At 36.0% G+C, this 23,171-nt stretch overlaps 1 protein-coding gene across 3 annotated transcripts in view; it reads left to right on the top strand.

Annotated features, from left to right (window-relative positions):
• The first annotated feature begins 997 nt into the window (after positions 1-997).
• LOC145674401 (venom allergen 5-like) overlaps positions 998-23,171 on the top strand; it is a 103,785-nt gene continuing 81,611 nt past the window's right edge. For 2 of the 3 annotated variants that reach the window (XM_081744419.1, XM_081744416.1), the window contains exon 1: positions 998-2,463. The gene's annotated coding sequence lies outside the window, so the exon portion shown is untranslated. Of the gene's footprint in view, positions 2,464-17,351; positions 17,481-23,171 lie in introns of those variants that run through there. The other variant, XM_081744418.1, reaches the window with a different exon arrangement.

The following is a 23,171-nucleotide window of genomic DNA, read 5'->3' as shown; positions in this document are numbered from 1 at the left end:
CTATTTTACTTGCAATAGAGGCAGAGAAGTCCTCAAGAAAAAAAAAACTTGAAGAAAGCTTGCGTTTCTCAAGGAACCTTGTTTTACCACAACGTGGGAAGAAATTAGTGAATCAAGGTAGCTATCTATATTTGGGTAGAATTACCATGAGCTCCACTCTTCGTATATTGGAAGGACTAGTCTCAATTTCTAGTGTAATTATAGTTAGGAGCATACACTCACACTTTGTAGTCACGATGTCCGCCCGCACAATACATTCGTCGAAAGCAAAATTTTAGCGTATCTGTGACAAAACTGCTAGTACAATGAAGTGTGAGATTTTCAAGACACGCCTTCTTTTGACATCCTAGTTACTGAAAGCGTCCTTTGCTCAACGAACGGCTTGAAAAGGGGAGAAAGTCGTCAAATTTGAAATTTTGGACGAGTTCATTTCAGTCCTGGTTGTAGTCGTCCAGAACCCTGTTTGTGATAATACAGAAACATCCGTCAGATGTCTCTGCTACGGGATTGTTTTCGTCTGCTCTCGCACGTATGATTTGCTACAAGTGTATGATTTATATTATGTAAATAAACTTTCTGGATGTTCCCGTAGTATGTAGATGTATGTAGATCGATATTTAGTATGAATTAGATTAATGGCTTGTACTAATGATAATTATGAGCCTAGTTGATGGTTGTGAGAAGTATTCAAGAGACTAACACAAACCTCAGTTTTTTTTAAACCTCGACGAGATCCACGGCTGATTGAGAGAGAAGAGAACTCTCAAATAGTATTATCATACTGGTTTTGATGTGTCAGTCCATGACAGCCCTGATAGGGACTCTTTTATATATATTAGCATTTGTGTAGCATATTTAAAACTGTGTTTATAACATGCGAAATCATATATTAATCAAAATCCTTAAATGCATCAACTCCAGTGATAGGCAATTTTCAATGTCACTTGGACAAGAAGTTACGTGGGTCGCCACTAGGTGACTCCACTTGTCAGGACGAGTACGTGAATTTGTGAAGTGACCAATTTGCTATAATTTTGTTTTTTATTTAAATATTACCAATTAGTACGGCATTGTGTTAGAGCGTGCTACATCTTATATTAAAGCTTATTCAACAAGCTATTAAACACATATAGTATCTGTGAATAATGTAATTTGAGTGAGACAGAAAGTGCAGGAAAACAAGAAAAACTGTGGAATCTCGGTAAAAAGTAGGTCACCGGCAGGCTCCGGTGCATGATGTCCCTTCCCCACCTATTTTGGGAGAAGCGGGTAAAAATGGTTTGACCCGACACGAAACTCAAGCAAAACAATGAACTGGAGTGAAATAAAACAATACGGGACAACCAGAAAGGGGCAGTTCACTTAAAATCTTCGAAGCGACAACGTCAGTCGAAAAAGCCTAGTTTTCTTTTAAAAGCGACAGTTAACTTAAGATATTCGAGACGGAAGTATCGGCCGCGTTAAGTTTTGTGTATTAGTTGGAAATATATATACATATTGTGAATGTGACTAACTTGAAAATTTATAAAATGACCGGAAAAAGTTTAGTTTCCGTAATATAAACTACAGTTACTCCGAACTGTGTTTACAGTGGAATGAGAGTGTTGCAAGGACTCTCAACATTAAAAAGGAGCGGTTCTCGGAATGTCTGTGATTTAATAAGGCATTAGGTGAGACATGTACTGCAGTTTCGGGAGTGAAGAGACATTGCTTCAACAGTTTGTGTGAAGTGCTTCGCCCGTAAAACTTGTTTTTAGGCATACTTCAAGCGTCGTATGACATGTTAATCTTCATGTGCAGTGATTATTAAATTTTAGTTATTTTATTGGTCAGGACAAACACTATGCCTGTCACTTTAGGCAATGACCAATAGTAACATGCCATTCAGTTTAGTTAAATACTTCTAGTACAAGAGACTTAGCTATTAGCCTTGTACAGTGCGGTTAATAATGGCAAATTAGTGAGATCGTTCATTACACACACAAAAAGTTAGTTAATACTACATCACAGAGAACGACCCGCAGAACCGTCACTAATGTAGCTGAACCCAGACGTTTGTGGGAGAATCACCAGTAAAAGGCTAGAAGCAATCCAGAGACAGAAGGAGAATGACCAACGCAGGAAACCTCGGGGGCCAACAACGGAAGAAACCCCATAGCGAAGTGTAGGGAGTGTTTAGATGCAGAGACACTGCAAAAAAGAAGAGATCAGTGAAACTACCGAAATGTGCACAAACATTTAAAAAAAAGAGATCTCGAAAGGTTGATTTTAAATTTAAAAGGGAAATAATTTTTTTTCTTTTTCTTTTTTCTTTTTCTCGTGTCTCAGGTGTGAGACGGCGCGCGAGTGATTTGCTTGTATATAATATCATACTCTGTGCATTTCAAATGGTGAATCAGTGCATTAAAATGAATAGCACCGGAATTTTGGGACACTCTTTTCTTTCTACAGTGTGGCCGTAAGGTATGTGTTACCCTTTTTGTCTATTTGTTTCCTTTTCAGGCCAGATGCTGGGTTTATGAAGGAGTGGTGAACACGGAGAGCATGTTTCATGTTTGGGTAACTTTCACATTCAGGATGGTGTTAAAACTACAGTAAACCTGAAAACTAGAGTTTCATGTTTCAGAAAACTTAGTTTAACCTTTCAAAATTTTAATTTCTTTTAATAAGACTCTACCGACTGAACAAAATTCATCAAATTAACTTTGTGAGTGGAGGTTGCATTAAGTTAGGGTAATTTTCAGGGTGCATGTGAAGTCTCCTCCCACATTTGCATTCCAATATTATAATTATTTTTTCTAAATTTATTCATCACATGCAAACATCCATCCTCCCGTTCACACCAGGAACACACGACAGGTACTTCCTTTAGGACTTTTCACAAACGACGAAACAACCACCGTTGCAGTTTCCTCATTGGTGGCGGTGATCACGTGAGCCACCGTGCTGTGCGATACCGGTTCTCTGTCTGGGTGTCGTCTGTTGTAGTCAGCTGCTATTGTTCCGTAGCTGCGTTCCCCTGATATAAGGATGATTTCGATCTTCTGTTCACTTGTCAGACCCATTTTAGATCACCTGGAACAAAGAGAGAACTGGGTCAGTATCAAGGTAATTTCCTACCTTTGAACATTAATAACTTCTAAACTCTACAAGATAGAAAAAAAAATTACACCACTAAATTCCTGAGCTTAAGCTAGTGTTATTTGATGTGTCATACACCCCCTTCCCATTTAAAAAATGACTTGAATCCAAAATGACGGGTTTCAAGATGGCGGCCATGAATGACATACACTCCAAAAGTTGCGGCCCCTCATCAAACCTCTGTTCCCATTATTACTTTTTACTTTTCCCGTCGATTTTCAAACTTATGCAAGTGTCCAAGGACTTTTGACTCACCCTGTATTATAAAATTGAAAGTAACTATGTTTGTGACTCTTAATCTTTTGAACCGCCCGACCGATCTTGATCAAATTTTCAATGTAGGTGAGGTGTGTGACTAGGATGATTTTTATCATTTGCCGTTGACGGAGCAACGTCAGGGAGGAGGTGGATGGGGAAATATACAAAAACCAATAAATATAAAAAAATAAAAGTGACTATGTTTGTGAATTAATAACTCTTGAACCACCCAATCAATCTCAATCATATTTTCTATATATATTAAGTTCAAACCTGGGAAGCTTTTTATCAATTCATTTTGACAATAGATCTCACGGGGGAAGGGGGAGGATAAATATGTCAAAATGAATAAAACTTAATAACTCTTGAACCATCCGACCGAACCCGATCAAACTTTCAACATAGACGAGTTTAGGAGCAGGGGTTGCTTTAGACTATTAAGTTTGACGATGCAACGTAGGGGAGGGGGAGAGGGAGAGAAATTTCAAAATGATCAAAAATGACCGATATTAGTGTTGAATCCATAGTTTTCGGTGTCGATGAGAGAAACAGTGACACTTCTGATGCTGTTTTGAATCCAAGTTCAGCCCTGATAGTTGGGGATGGGGAAGGTACAACGTAGGGGAAGGGGATAAACATTTAAAAATTATCGAAAATGACTAATATTAGTGTCGAATCCATAGTTTTAGGAGTAGATGAGATTGACAGTGACAATTCTGATGCCGTGTGTCGCAACAAGAAGGAGGGAGAGGGGAAGCTATATATAATAATGATCGAAAATGACCAATATTAGTGTCTAATCCATAGTTTTCGGGATCATTCAGATGAACAGTGACATTTCCGATCCTGATGAGTGAGACGTCATGTTTCACTTCACACACAGACACCGCAACATATGAGATGCACGGTCTGGCACAGTACTTGCACAAAAGAAAATACTGTATTGACGATATCATTCACTTTAACGAAAGAGTGTACAATTTGCTCTAATCATTTATATTTTGAATAACAATTGTGGGACAACAGTTAGAAAAATTAATACAAAATTAATCTATCTCTATATTTGTGTGCAGTGTTGAATTCAGACATTTTCACCCGGGGGGAATGTGAACACCTCGGGGGGAGCGTTGTTTTTCTGTATTTTTACAAGAAAGCAGCTTATTTAACAATCCCATTCACATGCACATCTTACCTAATATTGAGACTAATTGCTGATAAATATTCAATGTGAGATTATAGTTAAAAAAAAAACAATCCTTTAATTTTATCTACAACATTAAATAGACTGGCAAAAATATTTTAGACTAAACTTTAACTGCTATTTACAGTAGCTATTTTTGTTATTATTTCCTATATTCAGTACTTACTGTTTGTTACTAATGTAGAAGTTTTTAAAAAGATTTAAATTAAATCACATATTTTTTGGCCTAAAACAAACATACATAGGAATATCTTAACAACAAGTTATCATTCTTTCTCACACATCTGATTCTAAATCAAGCATATTAGCGCTGGTTTCTTCACTGCATACAGATCAGTTTAGTTTACGAAATCTTCAGTAGATTAGTGCCGTGTCGTGGAAAATCAGCGCTTGGGGCGAGAGTATACGACGGCACCCCGATACATATGAGTGAGGTCGACAGACCAGCAGCGAAAGATGAGAAAATTTTAAAAAGTAAACCCTGCTCTTCCTTGATTTTGAGCACTTTTTATTACTTTTTTCCTTTCATTTTATATATGAGCACATGCCCACATGTGCACATGTGTTTCATTCCTCTCTTTTTTCTTTTCTTCTTTTCTTCTTGCACCCCTTACTTCGGCGCCCGGGGCCGTCGCCCCGCTTGCTCCTCCCTTATGGCACGGCAGTGAGCAGGATCTTCGTAACCTTCAATAGCAATCTTTCACTTATATATACTATTATATTGATAAATTCTATATAAATCTCTAACCCGGGAGGGATAACTGCTCCTCCCTGATCCCTCTCAATCGCACCCTTTAACTGACTTATTTTTAGTTAAAGAAAGGTGTGTTTACATTAACAATCGTCAAACACATTTACGTCTGTTACTTCCGATGCGAGAAATGGGATTTAGGCGCTCTATTTCAAATAATGCACGAACTATACATTTTGAAGAACTGAAGTCTGCTGACATAAGAGATCATATGGAATGGTCGAAAGATCTTCCCTATCTTTCCTTTCCAATCTCAATCTGTGCAAGTGCTACCTACTAATATACAATATAGGGAAAGAGTAGAGTACCTACTAAAATACAAACCTTTCTTCAACATGTTAGTATTTCCCAATGATAGTATTTCCCAATGATGTTAATATTTCCCAATGATAAATGCTGAAAGTTCAAAAACCCCTTTGGAGGGGGCGATCGCCCCCTCCGCCCTCCCCGTGGATCCGCCAGTGGTAAGGGCGATGCCCCCGGATAATCAGATTCAGGAAATATGAAGAGCAAGTTCACGAAATTCACTGTTGATGCAAAGGCCGATAGATAAGAAATGCGAGGCCGTAGGCCGAGGAAACTCGGGTTCTGGGGGCTCCGCCTCCAGCTAGCCAAAGGCTAGTATATATATAAACCAGTTGAGAATGCTCCAAGAGCATTGCCAGAACGAACTTAAGAATGGAGAGATGGAGCGGGAAGGATAACTATGATTGTTCCTACATGTAAAAGTAAATCTTGTCCGCAACTTGTTCTGTTTCTCTCAAAAATTCGCAAAATCTCATCTCTCTATGACTTACAGTTCCCGAGATATGGCTCCTTAAATCTCCCGAAATCAAAAATATTTTTGGCCAATATCACGGAAAAGGGAAGTCATAGAGAGATGATATTGGTGTTAATCAATACCTAAGAGGATGGTAAACATTTTGGTACCGATATTAATTGGTCGCCACTGGCCAAACCAATTGCCAATTAGGCAGTGGCCACCGGTTACTATTTGGTGCCAATACACTTACCATCCTCTTAGGAATTGATCAATACCATTATGATTTCTCTACGACTTACGGTTTCCGAGATATGCCTCCTTATATTTCTGGAACTCGGCCATTTTTGTCCAATATCTTGTGAAGGGTAAGAGTAACTCAAAAATTTGATCACTTTCTCTGATAGCTTTTGATGTTCTATCGAATGCAGGGTTCAAAATTGAAAAAAATCGCAAATAACAGACAGACAGACAGACAGTCACACACACACACACACACACAAACACACACACACACACACACACAGATACATAGAGAATTCAGGAACGAACTTTTCAAGTTCGTTGAAAATGTTATTGTTTTCGAAAAATCGAACTTTTTTATTTTCACCTTTCAGTAAACTACCATTATTTATAGGGGTAGGAATAAAATTCGAAACCTACTTCTGAAGAATCACATAAAAATATTGAGTATACAATTTTGTCTAGATACGTTGGACGGTATAGCCTCTAGCGAGTGTAGAACGAATAGAGGAAGGGACGAACAGACGGACAGATGTCGAAAACCCACTTTTTCGGTATTTGTGAGGCGCGAAACGTGAAAATCTATTCAAATCTCGAATTCGATTTTTTCACGATTACCATACTTCTGTCCATCCTCAAAAGTAAAATGTGGAGCGAGAATAAGGCAAACTAATTTCGTGTGTTGAGCGAAGAATATAGGAGCTTTTACATAACAACACAATAGTAATTCGAAAATATCAAGATTGGAAAGAATTTCATCTAGAAATGTTGCTCATAGCGACAGTAGTACAAACCGAAAAATATATTGTCAAAATGTGAAAGGAAGCAAACGAATGGATTTAAAACCACTGACTTATTTATTTTCTTTTATTTAGATTGCGGATACTCAAAATGTTTACTTTCTTTCTAATTTACAAAATAATACTTTATTTGTTTCTTTTATTTAGGTCAATCAACGGATGGGTGTTTACATTTTTTCTAAATGTGAAAAGTATACTTGATTCATTGCTCTCCATTTTTTGTTGTACAAATCTTACCAAGATTAAAATATCAGAAAAGAAAAATATTATTGGAAGTTTAGTGCCAATTTTTTGTGAAATAACATTGAAGAGGAAGAATGAAGGAAAACATTATTACAAGTTATGCAACAATGAAACAGAAAATGTTCTTATCAAATGAGCAACAATTCAATCTATATAGATATGTAAAAATGAAAGTCACTATGTGTTATACTTAATAACTCTTGAACCACCGGAGCGATCTGAATCAAGTTTTTGACGTCGATGAGGTTTGGGACTGGGATGGTTTTTATTATTTCACTTCACGGTAGATCTTAGGTTCAAGGGAGGGGAGGAGGATATATATATATATATATATATATATATATATATATATATATATATATATATATATATATAGAACTTAATAACTCTCAAATCACCCGACCGATGTCAATAAAATTTTCAATAGAGATGAGGTTCGGACCTAGGATAGTTTCTATCATATCACTTTCACGGTGTAACTTAGGGGAGAGGGAGGGGGAGATATTTAAAAATGATCGAAAATGACCAATATTAGTGTGGAATTCGTAGCTTTCGGGGTCGCTGAGATAAAATGTGACACTCCAAATGCCGTTTAAGTTCAAGTTCTTCCCCCATCAGCACAGAAGTAGTGGTGAAATAATGTAAAGATATCAAAACAAAGACCGTTATTAGTGTCGAATCATTAGTTTTAATCGTCGCTAAGTTAATTGGTAGCAGTCCTGATGCTGTTTAACTTCAAGTTCAGAACAAGTGGGTGCAAAACCCCCTCAGTACCATTACATGGGAGTCACATTGGCATACATTGATTCAGCTTCAAAAGAGTAAGTTCTATCTCCTTTCCTAATCAGGTATTCAATCCGGAAGTGGCAAAATTAAACATCATTTCCGGTTTCACACTTTATTGCCATAGAAAGCAAACAGTAATCGATACCAACTAATGACTTTCTGATATGGACTCAGTGATGTTATTTTCAACGAACTTAAAAATTTCGTTACTGAATTCTCTATGTCTGTGTGTCTGTCTGTCTATCGCTCTGTCTGTTATTTGCGATTTTCTCAATTTTGAACCGTGCATTTGATAGAGCTTCAAAAACTATCAAAGTGATTAAATTTTTCGCGTCCCGCTATACACACTATGAGATAAATCCTAGGAAATATCTTGCGATTTTTCCTAGAGTCAAAATCTCAAAATATATGGCATCAGATCGCATGTCATTTCCTATGTTCTGAACGATCCTATGAGATTTATCTTGTTTAGGGCACGCTTTATTTCGGAAAGAAAATTCGTAAGATTTCGATTTAAGCGACATCTGGTGAGAGAAAGCGAAATGAAATTTGTTTCCTCTTTGGCATCAAAGATGCTATTTACACACTTTTTAGTGCATACGACTAGCTTACATTTTTATATAATACAAAGTCAACGCTCTATCATAACAGACATGCAAGGCAGAAGGCATTGGAAAACACTGCTGGCTGAGTATGCGTTGTGAGACCTGGCACCTCTTCGGAGGATGTGAAACAGGAACAATCTTTACGTGTATGGCACAAAAGTGGAGGATTTCCTATGAGATATGTCGTAACATTTATCCTAAGATATTTCCTAGGATTATCTCATAGTGTATAGCTATCCTTAGCAGTTCTGCGTGCCTACAGGTCCATATCAGAGAGCTTTACCTTACTATTCTTTCATAGGCTTAAACACCACTATTTTCAAGTTTCTGTTTCAGTTTCTTTGCACTAATAAATCCATTTCTGAGATAAATGTTCTCCAAGCAGGGTATCCCATCAGGATCCTGCCGCCTACAGTCAGACAATTTGTCCATGCCGACCAGATGCCGCAGTCGGATTGCCGGCGCCGGACACCGGCGTCTTTCCGCGCGATTTTCGACCGAGACGAATAGATGCCTTGCCGAGCAATCGGCAAAAAGCCGGAAATGAGCATTAAATGCGCCGGCGCCACCGTCGGAAAGTTGCCTTTCCGAGCAGTCGGCAAACAGCCGTAAAGACGCAGTAAAAACACCGGCGCAACCGTCGAAAAAAGGCCGGAATAAGGAGTCAACAGAGGGTCGGAAAGTGGCCTTTCCAACTTTTTTGCCTACTCTGACAGTCGGCAACAGTCGGCAAAGTGCCGGCAAAGAGCATTTTATTTTACGATTTTCGACCGTTTGCCGCCTCGGTAAAAGGTCGGAAACTTTGAACAAGTAGACCGTCGTGCCACCGCAGATGGGTACCGGCTGCCTCCGACGGCCTGCTACCGTCGACGACGGCAATCTCTCTTTCCGACCGCGACTTCCTGATGGGGTAAAGATTTTGAGTTTTTATTAGGGCACATTTGTCCTTTCTTTGTGGTTCACACTCGTCTCACAGATGCTTCAGACACATAAGATCTTTGAGACATTTCTTGATTCGAATCCATTTTTAGTTTTTATTAAAGTTTTTATTTCAGCAATCTTTCTCGGTGCCGACTGCCAAGTTACTTCTTTTCCTCATGATGATAAACTATGTTAAAGAATGTTATGAATACTATGTTAAAGAAAGTGAGAAGGGAATTAAATAAAATATAAGGTCATTTTGGTCTTCTATAATTCTAGTAATAATGTTATGACGTTGAATGGTGCTGTACTGGATACAAACAAGCAAGTAGCTGATGGTTTCGCAAATTATTTCCGATCGGTATATGATAAAAATGTAGCATCATATAACTGTTCTGACCCAATGCAAATGGTAGTAAGTAATACTTTGATAATGGATAAAATCTCAGATGAGGAATATAAAAGAGCCACCAAAAAATTAAAACCCAAGAGAGCATGTGGACCGGAGGGAATTCCTCAATATCTGATAAAAGCATGTTCCGAAATTTTACATGAGCCATTGATTACATTATTTAACTTAGTACTTAAAACACAAACATTTCCCAATATTTGAAAAAAAACTAGGGTATCATCAATTTTTAAAAGTGGGGATAATAGTAAGGTAGAAAATTATCGACCAATAGCCATAGTTTGTGCACCGGTGAAACTTCTTGAACAAATATTATAAGATCGTATTTTCAATCACATAAAAAGCTACATTTGTGAAAATCAACATGGATTCTATCCTGGTCGCTCAACAGTAACAAATTTACTTAATTTTACCCAACTTGTTCACGAGGTTATTCATAATCGTAATCGTGTAGATGTAATATATAGATCTATTGATTTTGCAAAGGCCTTTGACATACTTCTTACAAAACTTTCAATCTTAGGATTTTCATCAGAGTTACTCAAATTATTTATATCATACTTGAGTCAAAGAAAATGATATGTACGTTTTCAACAATCAAAATCATTTTGCTATAATATGAATTCCGGAGTACCACAAGGCTCAAACTTGGGGCCGTTATTATTACTACTCTTTATAAATGATCTGCCAAGGTATGTTAAGAACTCAAAATGTATATTGTATGCAGATGATGTTAAGTTGTGTAAAGAAATACAAACGAATTCTGATGTATTAAAACTGCAAGAAGATTTAAATAACATATAGGCCTACATGGAGTATAAAAAATAAATTAAATTTTAACATTAAAAAATGTAAGTTTATGATAGTTACAAAACAAAGAACTGTAACTGAAATTCTGCCATATTCAATAGGAAATCAATATTTGGAGCGTATATTTACGTATAGGGACTTGGGAGTTACATTTAGCAGCGAAATGCCATTTAATAAACACATTTCATTGATCACACAAGATGCCTTCAAGCAATTGGGGTTTGTAATCAGAAGCACTAAAATGTTTACGAACGTAAATGTCATTGGAACTCTTTTTAAAACTCTAGTACTGCCAAAATTGGAATATGCGTCAGTGATCTGGGCAGCTAAATGTAAAACTCAAGAAAATCAGATAGAAGCACTACAAAAAAGATTCATAAGGTACTTATATTATAAGAAAACAGGACAGTCTGCTCTGGTAAATAGAATATCTTACTCTAATTTGTTAAGTGAATTTAATTATATTAAACTTTCTGTTAGATGTATCATTGCACAAGAAATATGTCTACACAAAATAGTAAATGGCATATTTGATAATAGTGAATTTTTACAATACATTAAATTTAATATCAGTGACAGAATGTTAAGAACAAGAAATCTGTTGTGGTATAAAACATCCAAAGCAAATACATACAATAATTCACCATTGGTCAGAATGTGTAAGCTGTATAATAATATAGCACAAAGTGTAGAAGAATTTGACCTTAATCTTAACCAGCAAGTGTTTATAAAATTAATCAAAAATAAATTTTTACTGAATAATGGTACAGGATAAAATAAATATAGGCGCAATTATGGACTTTACCTATGTATTGATGTCTTCTTGCTTGCAAGTATATGTGCGTGTACTTATATGTGTATGTATTCATATAAAACATATATACCTGTAGGGTATGTACTTTAATATGTGTATCTGGAAATATTCAGAAGCATAAACCGTAACTGTTGTTTATAGCAATATCTATTATCTAACTTTGTGTATCTGAGAAGAATGTATCTTGCCATTTTTGTGTGTTTTTTTGCATTTTTATTATAATTTTATTAACACTATCTTTTTCTCTTTTTTAATTTTTATCACTTACTAATCTAGTAATTGTTCCTTTAATGTATATAATAGATTGTAAGAGCCTTCTGTAAATGGAGAATTTTTTTCTCTGTTGAAGGTAAACAAACAAACAAATAAATAAATAAATAAATAAACGATACAGCTCTGCAAAGTGCAACGCAAAAACGATCCACTGTTCTAATGTCGTTCTTCTTCCAACTCTAACTTGAATTTAAATGCAGTATTGTTTGTTCAGCAAGAAAAACCTTCGGGGCCTTATGCAGAGTCGTTTTGACTCGCGATTAGTGCCATACTAAAGAGTTCGACTAACATAAGTCTCCTGCAGTAGTCAGACGTTTAGTATGATGCTAATCATATGTCAAAACGACTCTGCATAAGGAGGTCGGTGTTTTTCAGTATTGGTTGTAACAACAGCAACCTCATCCGCTCTTTCTTGATAATACAGCCGTATTGCATTCCAATAATCAAGGTACAGTCACTAAGAATCCAAATAAAACATTCAAAGAAAACGGAATATTAAAGTCTCTACTGTTTCAAATAACCAAATTAATGCATACCTTTACTTTGCATCATTATTATTGTTATTATTATTATTATTATTGCATATGTTTTTTTTTATTATATTTGCTATGGTCCAAATAACGTACTGGAAACTTTTCAGAAAACTGAAGGTCATATTTGGCAATTTTTTCCTTTTAAAACTGTTATTTTCGAAAACAAATCCAAGAGTGTATAAAAATATGGCCAGAGGCTATTCAATTCTGCCTAAGCATTTTAAATTTTAACTCAATGCCGTTAAAAATGCATTAACAAAAACAATAAGCGACTAATTAATTAATTTTCATGTGTAAGATAAGTAAGTAGGTTCTGAATTTTAAATAAATAAGCCCATATATATATATATATATATATATATATATATATATATATATATATATATATATATATTTGGTCTAGGAATTAATTCGTGCGGGTGGACAAGAGATGGCGCAACGAACGGAGCGTCCCACAGTTCCGTGTATCCACACATGTGTTGTAAACCCCTGTCATCGCGTATCGTTCGTAGTATAGGGGAGTGGATTAAAGCGTCAACAACACCAGTTTGTAGTTAAGTGAACATGGCGCAATTTGTGCCTGATAAAGTGTTTTTGCGGGGTGTCCTGCTGCATTACTTTAACATGCAGACTGAAAGTCATCGTATTTTGGTGGAAGTGTATGGTGACCATGCTCTAGCTGAGCGAACGTGTCAGAAGTGGTTTGCACGGTTTAGAAGTGGTGATTTCGGCTTGGCAGACCAAGAGCGAGCTGGACAGCCAAATAAATTTCAAGACGAAGAATTGACAGCATTGCTCGAGCAGGATTCGTGTCAAACGCAGGAACAACTTGCAGCAGCATTAGGCGTTGATCAAACAACAGTCTCCAAACGCTTGAAAGCCATGGGAATGATTCAAAAGATGTCACATTGGGTTCCACATGAATTGAAAGACAGAGACGTTGAAAGACGAAAAACCATTTGCGAATTGCTGCTTCAACGACAGAGCAGAAAGGGGTTTCTGCATCGAATTATTACGGGTGATGAGAAGTGGATCCATTACGAGAACCCTAAACGAAAAAAGGCCTGGGTGAAACCAGGTGAACCAGGTCCATCACAACCAAAACGAGATATTCACTGTGCAAAGGTTATGCTGTGCATATGGTGGGATATGAAAGGTGTGGTGTACTATGAGCTGCTGCAACCGGGTGAAACTATGAATGGAGAACGTTATCGACGACAATTAATGCGTTTGAAGCAAGCTCTGGCCAGAACACGACCAGAATGGGAGAACAGACATGATAAACTTATTGTTCAACATGATAACGCTCGCCCACATGTCGCAAAACCGGTCAAAACCTATTTAGAAAATGTCGGATGGGAAGTTTTACCCCACCCGCCGTATTCACAAGACGTTGCTCCTTCGGACTACTACTTGTTCGATTGCATGAACAACGATTTGATTGGACAGCGGTTTACTTCTTCAGAAGATATCGAAACATGGGTCTCTGACTGGATCGCTTCCAAGGATGAGGACTTCTTTCGCCACGGAATCCGTACATTGCCTGACAGATGGGCGAAAGTGGTGGCTAGCGATGGACAATATTTTTCTTAAGGTATTTATGTATTTTGTGTTTGTACTACAGCTTCAATGTGTGCGTACCAACTGCACGAATTAATTCCTAGACCAAATATATATATATAGGGTGGCCACAAAGTCCCTTTACTCCAGAAAATAAGTAACATAAACCACTAAACGTACGTAAATAACTACATGTAAAGAATTGAATGACATGAACAACAATGCTTTCGAGAAGTTTTATTGAGATAGGAAACATTAAGTGTCCAAAGGATCAGTCTGTTGACTGTCATTCTCATGACAAAGAAAATACGTCGCCAGGGTTTGCGCGACGTTTTGCGGAGCATTGCAGATGTAACTTAAGTAAAGGCTTGTTTCACAGCTTCTGTCAGTTCGGCAATGGTATAGTAACGGTTTTGTGCAACGATGCCCTATATGAACCTCTATAGCGCTTTATCACAGGTGGCGAAGTCTGGGTTTCGTGGTGACCCGGCAAGTGTTGCGGGTAGATCCGGGCTACCGGGACCAATCCAACCCCCAGGAAGGACTTCCGTAAAATATTCACGTACGACAAGAGCATAATGGGCAGTGCCCCATCATGCTGAAACCAACATGTCTCTTTGATTCCGTGTTCCTCCAAGAGAGGAACAAACCAGTTCTACAACAAGTCCAGGTATCGCTGGTGATTCACAACATGAAACCACATGTGTCTCCTCGTGTGGATGGTCTGGCACTTCTTTCCTTATTCTTCACACTTCCTGTGGCGAATAGTTTCTGTTCCCATCATAAAAGTGTTTCGGGGGAGAATCTTGTTGAAACCTTGTCCGAAAGTTTGCACGCACTTCTGCCAGTGCCTTACCTGTGTGGTTTCTCTCACGCACCCAACAACTTGAAATAACACGTTCTTCAGTACTGCAACTGGAAGTAGGTGTATCATCCGTCGTTCACACAATTTCAAGGAATGGGAAAACCTTATATTAGCATTTGTAAAGGGTTAATGGGGTTTTGTAGCTACTCTGTAGAAACTAAATCCAGTTGGTTAAAGACAGAAGTCTATAGAGGTCTTTTGTCAACCTTCGGGTCACAGAACCCATAGACTTGGTTAGTTCAATGGACTATCAGAACTTCACCAAGAGGGATTCGAGCACTTAACCTCATTTTCTTTTACCTCAAGCGTATTTTTTTTGTACATATCCTAATGCAGTTGTTTATTTTTCCATAACATATCTTGCTCAAGGGAAGGAGCTAAATCCCGAAGCGCCACTTGCGCGTATCACTGGAATTTTACTAATAATCGAACAGTTTTTTTTTTTTTTGGAACGCGTGAAAAATGTATGTTGAGAAATTTCAATATTGCGAATATTAAAAAAAAACACTCGAAAACAAAACTGTTGCAATTATTCTTGAAAATTAAAAATCTGTACTTATTTCCTTTATGTGTTTTTAGATCGTTTATTCGTCAATGTGCATTACTCACAGAACTTTTATAGTTACATACAAGTCTACCATCATGAAGCTTTTCTGTTGCAACAAATAAGTCTCTTGAATGAAATAGTTTTTAATATGCTCTTTGTCTCGTGAAGTTTCGTTAATTTTAATTCTAACTTTAAAGAGTTTGGATGAGTGATGCACATATATTCTTTGCCACAAAATTTCCCCATTCTAATACAACAAATATAAGTATTCAATGATCTTAACTGTAAGTTAGTAAACATGAAATAGTTTTGATTTTAAAAGCATAACATAGAAAAATATTCGAATTTCAATTTTTCCCCAAACTTTCCGTTTTGTTTCAAGCTCGGGAGAAAAACATAAAAAACCCAAAATTCCCGATTTATCAGGCCTTTACAACAATAGTTACAACAATCAAAAAATTAACGTTTTACCGCTTTAAACTAAAAAAAATCTATCCAGTTTTAAAATTCTTTTATATGAGTGAAATATCACGTAACTTTTCTTGTCTTAGATCAGTGGTTCTCAATCTAATTCCTATCACGACTCCCTTATAATTTCTGTTTTCTAATAAGCTTGTGTGGAATTATTAATATACCTACTGAGGAGACGTCACGATATCCATCTTTTTCTATAATAGTAGAATCCATTTCTTGTATATAGTGGATACAATAACTTCCCTAAAAGCGAATGGATTAAAACCAAATTTGGTCAGTTTATTCATATTACAAATACCGGTATCGAATACGATCTTTCATACTGTTTCAAAATGGAGGCAAATTTTAACCTGAAAGTGTCTCACGTGTTGAAAATGTTTAGTAAACTTATTTTTTGTTCTTAACAGTACATATACAAATAAAAAATATCCCTATCAGAACAAAATTCCAAATAATATTTAAAACTATTTTCCGGTATTAGATTCTGATTATATTTACACTTACCTTCGCTACCCATAGGTTGAGAAACCCTACCTTAGGTTAAAAGAATGAAACTTTAGATCTGAATAGAATTGGATTTAATTTTAGTGTCCCTTTCATCAGTGTGAGACGTGGACCTACGGCTTAACATTGGATGGAGACCACGTGAGCTCCCTCTGGGAGTCAAACCCGTGTCTTCCGCGACAAGGTTCTAGTTTTTAACCATGTGGTTTACATCACAAGCCGCGCGCTTTTTCGCAAGGGTAGAAGGCAGTTAAGAAACACGATGCAATCCACATGAGTGAAAATATTTAAGTTATTTTTTCTTTTATTTTCCTCTCATAAAAATCTGCAATTAAATTTTCCTTTAATTTAAATGAAAACTTTGTCACTGAGAAAGGACAGCTATGCATCACTTAATGTAATGTAGAGAAAAAGTAATAACACTAAATGAAATAGTGGAAACAATAGCTTGTTTTCATACTGAACATTTGCCATTCTTTTGATGCAATCCATTTCCCATCCGTAAATTTAGTACGAAATTCCTTAGAACTTAAAACAAAGAAAGAAAAAGAAAATTACTATCAAAGTTGCTCTGTGAATCAATCTTCTCAAAGGATAAAACATTTAAAATAATAACATATAATAACGTTTGTTTTCTTCAGGTGAGTTGGAATTTACGACAGTCATCAGTTAATTTTGTTACCGTTTGAAAAAATGACCGTATTGTGTTTTTATGATCTTGATGTGGCATATAATCTTGGCTCTGGAAGTGAGAACATGAACACAGTATGTTTTTTCTACATTCCTTTAATGACTCCATTATGTTTTAATACCGCAAACTCAATTCCCATAAGGAAGGTAGCACTTGTTATCAGTTCAGCCCACGGAAATCAGTGTTGTCAACCGTCACAGCAATATTGTTAGGTTGCAACTCAAAATGTGTCTTTGATGTGTCAGTGTGTGAAAACGAAAAGGGAATTACGCCTTTTGATTAACGCTTAAGGTATGAGCTCTTAGTACTTCTCGTGCAACGTACAAGCTCGTTTTCAATTTATACAATTATTTGTAACTTCTACTTTTATCTGGCATGTTCTTGAAAATCTTTACTAAACCTATTTCAAGTAAGGTAAGTTACTCAGTCCTGAATTGTTACCAAACATAGGAATGTTTATTCATAATTTAAAACACGTTGCTATGGTTTGAAGAGCAGTAAAATTTTGTAATTAGTTGCTCAGTTTCTTGATTCTGCTAACATAACCTTTTGAAAACAAGTAAAACAAACAAAATTTGGAACCGACTCATCTCGAAAAGATGTAATGGAAGTTCTCGTTGTGATCGTCGGTCTTAAGGCAATTTGTTGTCCCGTGCAATGGCATCATTCTTCCCCCCCCCCTCCTTTCTCCAGAAAGAACAAATCTTAAAAGACATGATTTTAAGTATGCTACACCATCATGAATAACGAAGTGAAGGGAAAGGGTACTCGCACTCACAAAAGCCTAAATACTACAAATACAATCTCGTGATGTCGGTTTTTTTCTTTAAATAATATTCTATTACGTTAGTAAAAGATAAAGCAAACGTACCTGTATAGGAAAAATGATAATCCTTTTAACAGAATTCAATATTGAACTTCAATCTCAATATATCAGTTCGCAATTCCAGTGCAACTAGCTTTTTTATCTTTATTTCTTGGTTTCTAATTCTACATCTGTTAATTTTTTAAAAGAAAAAACTTGTTCCTGCCTTCAATGATAAGGAACTTGTTTATGACAAAGACAAGACTAGTTTTCATATCAAAACTGTGATAACTAAGTGGAACAAGTGTTCTTTACTGTTCGAGAAATGAGTTATTGTATTTGACAACAATCAAACAATTCATGCTGGGATTTGTTTGACCACTTGCTTCAGCACTCACTGTCCATGTGACTTTAAATTAATGCGACCTAAACATGATGTATGATTGTAGTATTCAGATTGGTCAGCTTAGTAAATTAACTACCATCATCATGAAGTATGTTTCTCATAAGAAATATTTATTTTAATATTATAATTATGACAGATTTTGCTGTCCCATGCAAATGCAAGTGTTGCACATATGGTAGAGCCGGCTCTAATCGTTGTGAAAATACGTGTAAACATATATGTATATGTAGTTATGAAATTAACAATTCATTCAATCATTTTTGTTAATTAAGGCTTAAGAGGAACTTCAGTGAATAGGCAATATGTACTAATAGGACAATAGCCAGCAGACACTATTCATAAAATACATAGATAAAGGAGGCAATAAGATTTATAAAAATTACCATATAATATAAGTTCGAATAAATAATGCACTAAAACAATATATATATATATATATATATATATATATATATATATATATATATATATATATATATATATATATATATATATATAAAATTAACACAAGTCCTGGAAAATTTAAATTCGACCGTGCAGGTCTCAGCCATAAACTACAGTATATATTTATATTGGTACTCACACGACATTTCACTCTGTCTCGTTATAAAAATTTATTCTCGTCTCGTTGTCGAGAGGAGACGAGATGAGAGTAGTGTCCCCTGTTGTAGGCACACATTACTGCTTACATTTCTCATGACTTTCGCTTTCCAGTTTAATCAGGCCATGATTTCAAAACGAGTTGAAACGAGCTGAACGAGCGAGTCATTTATCAAACTCTATTCGACTCGAAACTCGACCTCAAAAAGAGTGACTCAGCTCGGAACTCGACTCGAGAAAATTACTTTTGACTCGACTCGCGCTTATCCGTAGATCGTTGAATATAAAAATCCATGATCATCGTAGTTATAGTAATGACCAACGCTTTCTTAGAAATCTATATATTAATAATTCCTACACTAATACTCACGAACATTCTGTTTATAGTGAAATCAAAAGAATTGAGTTTCGGAGAATGATTTTAATGCGTGTAAGTTATTTTTATTCATGTCTGTAGAAATGCTCCAAGTACCGTATCATGGCAAATACGAAGTAAGTACACACCTTAGAATTATAAATGTTAGTTTAATAGAAGTCCTGTAGATGATACACTTCAGTATTCGTAGCTTTAACTCTAATGTTCAGGTCGAATCCACGGTTGGAAACGGAGTTGTGCTCTTACTATAGTCTAACTTCCTAATGCCACAACTTAGAAACTCCTAGTCGTTTTGTTCTTCGACTAATGCTGAGATCATGTCCTTACCGTACTTATGGTGAAAACGATAGTTCTACTTACAAGAATGTACTTCTATCATCATGTTTGTTTACAGATAAAAAATTTTAAAGTTAATCATAAATGAGTTTTGAAATATCCAAAGTTTCCTTTTACCATCCTTTGCAAAACATTTTGAAGCGTAATGAGCTAAAAGTACAAAAGTTTAATCAACGAGTTTTAACGTAGTTCGTGACAATATTATGACGAAAGGTAACACGAGTGAAGTGGACAATGATGTTTTCTTCGGTCTCTACAGGAAACTTAATCCCACACAAACGAACAAAATAGCGTATAACATAAAATTATAGTGCACATTTACCATACGTCGTCGTCATGAAAATGTTAATTTTTAGATTAAAATTATTGAATGCATCACTATCTTAATCACTCGTCCTCCGTAGCCTAAAGGGCACCAACGTCGGATGTTAAACTGAAATGTTTCATTTAATTTCCTTACTATTAATTGCATTGTCAGGAAGAACAGTTCTTAAGGTTAGTTTTAGACGGAAACATTTATCGTAGCATTTCCCATAGCAGATGTGCTGCCAAGAATCTCGTATAATATTCTATGGCATCAAATGGTTCTTTTACCAGGGGGTGCCCACAAAGGGGGGCTGTGACGCAAACTGCGTCATTGAAATATTGGGGGGGGGGTTAAAAATCTATATAGATATGTTTAAGGGGGTGTAAAAATTAATCGAAAAGTTTTTTTTCCATAGAAGAACTCCAACGGATAGACAATTGAGGGGGGTGCGTCATGGACATGAGGGAGAGTGGGCACCACTGGTTTTACACAGTAGCATTTTGATAAGCATCTTGTGACGTAGCAAACAAATCACTGGAGAAGAGCGCAATTATGGGTCCGAAAGTAAAACGTGAGGTAGCTAAAGCTATAGTGGTTGTAACAGTTCTCGTCGGTTATATTAAGAAACGGAAATCACAAAGAACTATGTGGGCAAATAACATTCCTACTCCAACTCATTTTTCTTTACTACAATTCAATTTCCTACACGAAAGAAAGAGCATGGATATTTGGCACAAAATCTTTCGCTTCCTTTTAACACACCACGGCGCTGCAATCGGACCAGAAATGCTGGAGAAAATGCTACGAAATAGAGCAGGTTCTATCGACAAGAAATGCCACAGAACATGTCATGACATGGGAAATGCTATAGCATTTGCTACTTTACACGGTAGGATATCGATGATAAGATTTTTGCTACGAGGAATGCTACGATAAATGCTTCCGTCTAAAACTAGCCTAATACTGTTTTTACGTATAATACATGATTTATACATGTTCGGCACTTAAATAAAGAAGTTTCTTAAATACTGTTAAACATTTTTTTTGTATTAACATTTAGTGGCTTCTATATTCCTAATCTGAACTGAATAAACAGACTGATCTTATGTAATTACCAACATAGGTGCCTAACACATGTAAATAGTGGGGGGGGGGGCAAAATTGGCCGATAAAGATTAAGTGAATTTAATAATAATAATAATAATAATAATAATAATAATAATAATAATAATAATAATAATAATTATTATTATTATTATTATTATTATTATTATTATTATTATTATTATTATTATTATTATTATTATTATTATTATTAAAATAATCATTCTTTGTGTCATTGGCTTTGAGGATAATCATAGTTTCAATTTTTCTTTGTATTTGTGGTCTACACCAATCATGGTTGCTGTTCGTACGAGAAGACGATCAGCGGGAAGGAAAATCGTTGGTAGAACACGGAAAACCCAGGAAAATCTATCAGTATATTTTCTCACATTTTAGATCGATTGTACCCTCTAAAAATTGAAAGTGGATTCTCTTGAGTGTAAACCAAGATCATTATCAAATTGCTCTACGTAAGACCGCAACGAAGAAAACACACTATTGTAAATAAATGTTCTGATAACAATGACATTAAATTGTGCAATCAGCAAATAAATTGCACTAACCTCAATTACTAGTGGTTTTCGGTTGATTAAAATTTTCGACACCTTAATGGGAACATCATCCCAAAACATTGGAAGATTTCATCGCACAAAATAAAAAAAAAATCCTCAGGGAACTCTCTTTTACCACATAAGGCATCGATAATTCGGTGAATTTCACAACAAAAAATACTCGCCCAGAAGTCAAAACAATTTTTCACTATGAACAGCAATATGAACAAACATTGTTAATCGAATTAGAAATGAATGTTGCCTTTTGAAAGCATTATACAAGAAAGTACTAATTATATAGTAAATTACTGCATTGCTCTATCATGGTAAAAAGTAATGTTTATTACTTACGTAAATTTAAGGCTTCTTTCTTGAAAATGATCATTTCCTGGTCTTGTAAAAATATATATAAACACCAAATGTTCGAAATGTTTAACATACAGTAGAAGCTGTTTATACATAAAAAAACTCACATACTATATCACTATCACTCGCAGTTCCCAACACACCACATATACACAATAGTTTTGGCTTCAGAAACAACCAAATGTTTCTCTGCGGATTTCTGTCTTTAATACGAATTAATTTGCTATATCACGCAGATTTAATTTATCAAGTTTTTCCTGGTGAATCTGAAGAACAGCAACATGATTAAGTCTACTCTGAGTCATAGTGCTTTTAAGATAGGTCTTCAATCGACGCAGAGCTGAAAATGTTCTTACAGCAGTAGCCGTTGTAGCGGGTAAAAGTAAATGTAGTTGTAGCAGTTTTAATTTCAGAGAAGAGGTATGACATATTCCCCATGCTACTTAGGATATCAATGACGTGACGTCTTGCACTGAAACAACATCTCTGGCATCGTTTATAACGACATCACGGAACATTCTTAGTTGAAGTCGAAGTCGTCCAAATCATTGTTATATGTATCAAGTACATATATCAGTTCTTCTTCATATTGTATATCACATGCGGCTTTCACAATAAATTTCTCTGTGTGTAACGCTGCATTCATGTCCTGTTGGTCAAATCATTTTTCGATCTCACCACAAACTGTATCCAATAGTCTACCGGTATACCAGATTGCTACTTTATACAAATGTTTCACATCATTAAAAGTTTGGTTTGGAGAGCCATCGTCCAATCGTCTCGGAATTTTTCACTGACGCGGCAGAATGGGTTCTTCCACACATAACAACTCTCATTTCGTCGTAGCATTAGTCCAAACCCTGTCAAAATGTTCATCTGTTCGAAGATTGATGAGAGTAATTCTTGTTTGTGTCGCTGCGTCAATAGCCTCAGAAAGAGACAAAGTAGGATTTTGTAGAAGTTTACACAGTCCTTCACTAAGCTCAAAAACAATCTTAGCGGCCTCCATGGAGAAAAATGTTTTAGAATCCTTCATGTTACGCATCAAGCCACCAGCGACAGACACACCTGTACTTGTATCATCATGTATACTTTTAGGGTTTCCAATAACGGCGCGTACTTCTTCAGAAC

The sequence above is a fragment of the Thermobia domestica genome, chromosome 17, assembly GCF_964235325.1.
Source record: "Thermobia domestica chromosome 17, izTheDome1.hap1.1, whole genome shotgun sequence".
Classification (NCBI taxonomy): domain Eukaryota; kingdom Metazoa; phylum Arthropoda; class Insecta; order Zygentoma; family Lepismatidae; genus Thermobia; species Thermobia domestica.
The sequence above is the reverse complement of the archived record's forward strand: the minus strand, read 5'-3'. Positions and strand labels throughout refer to the sequence as shown.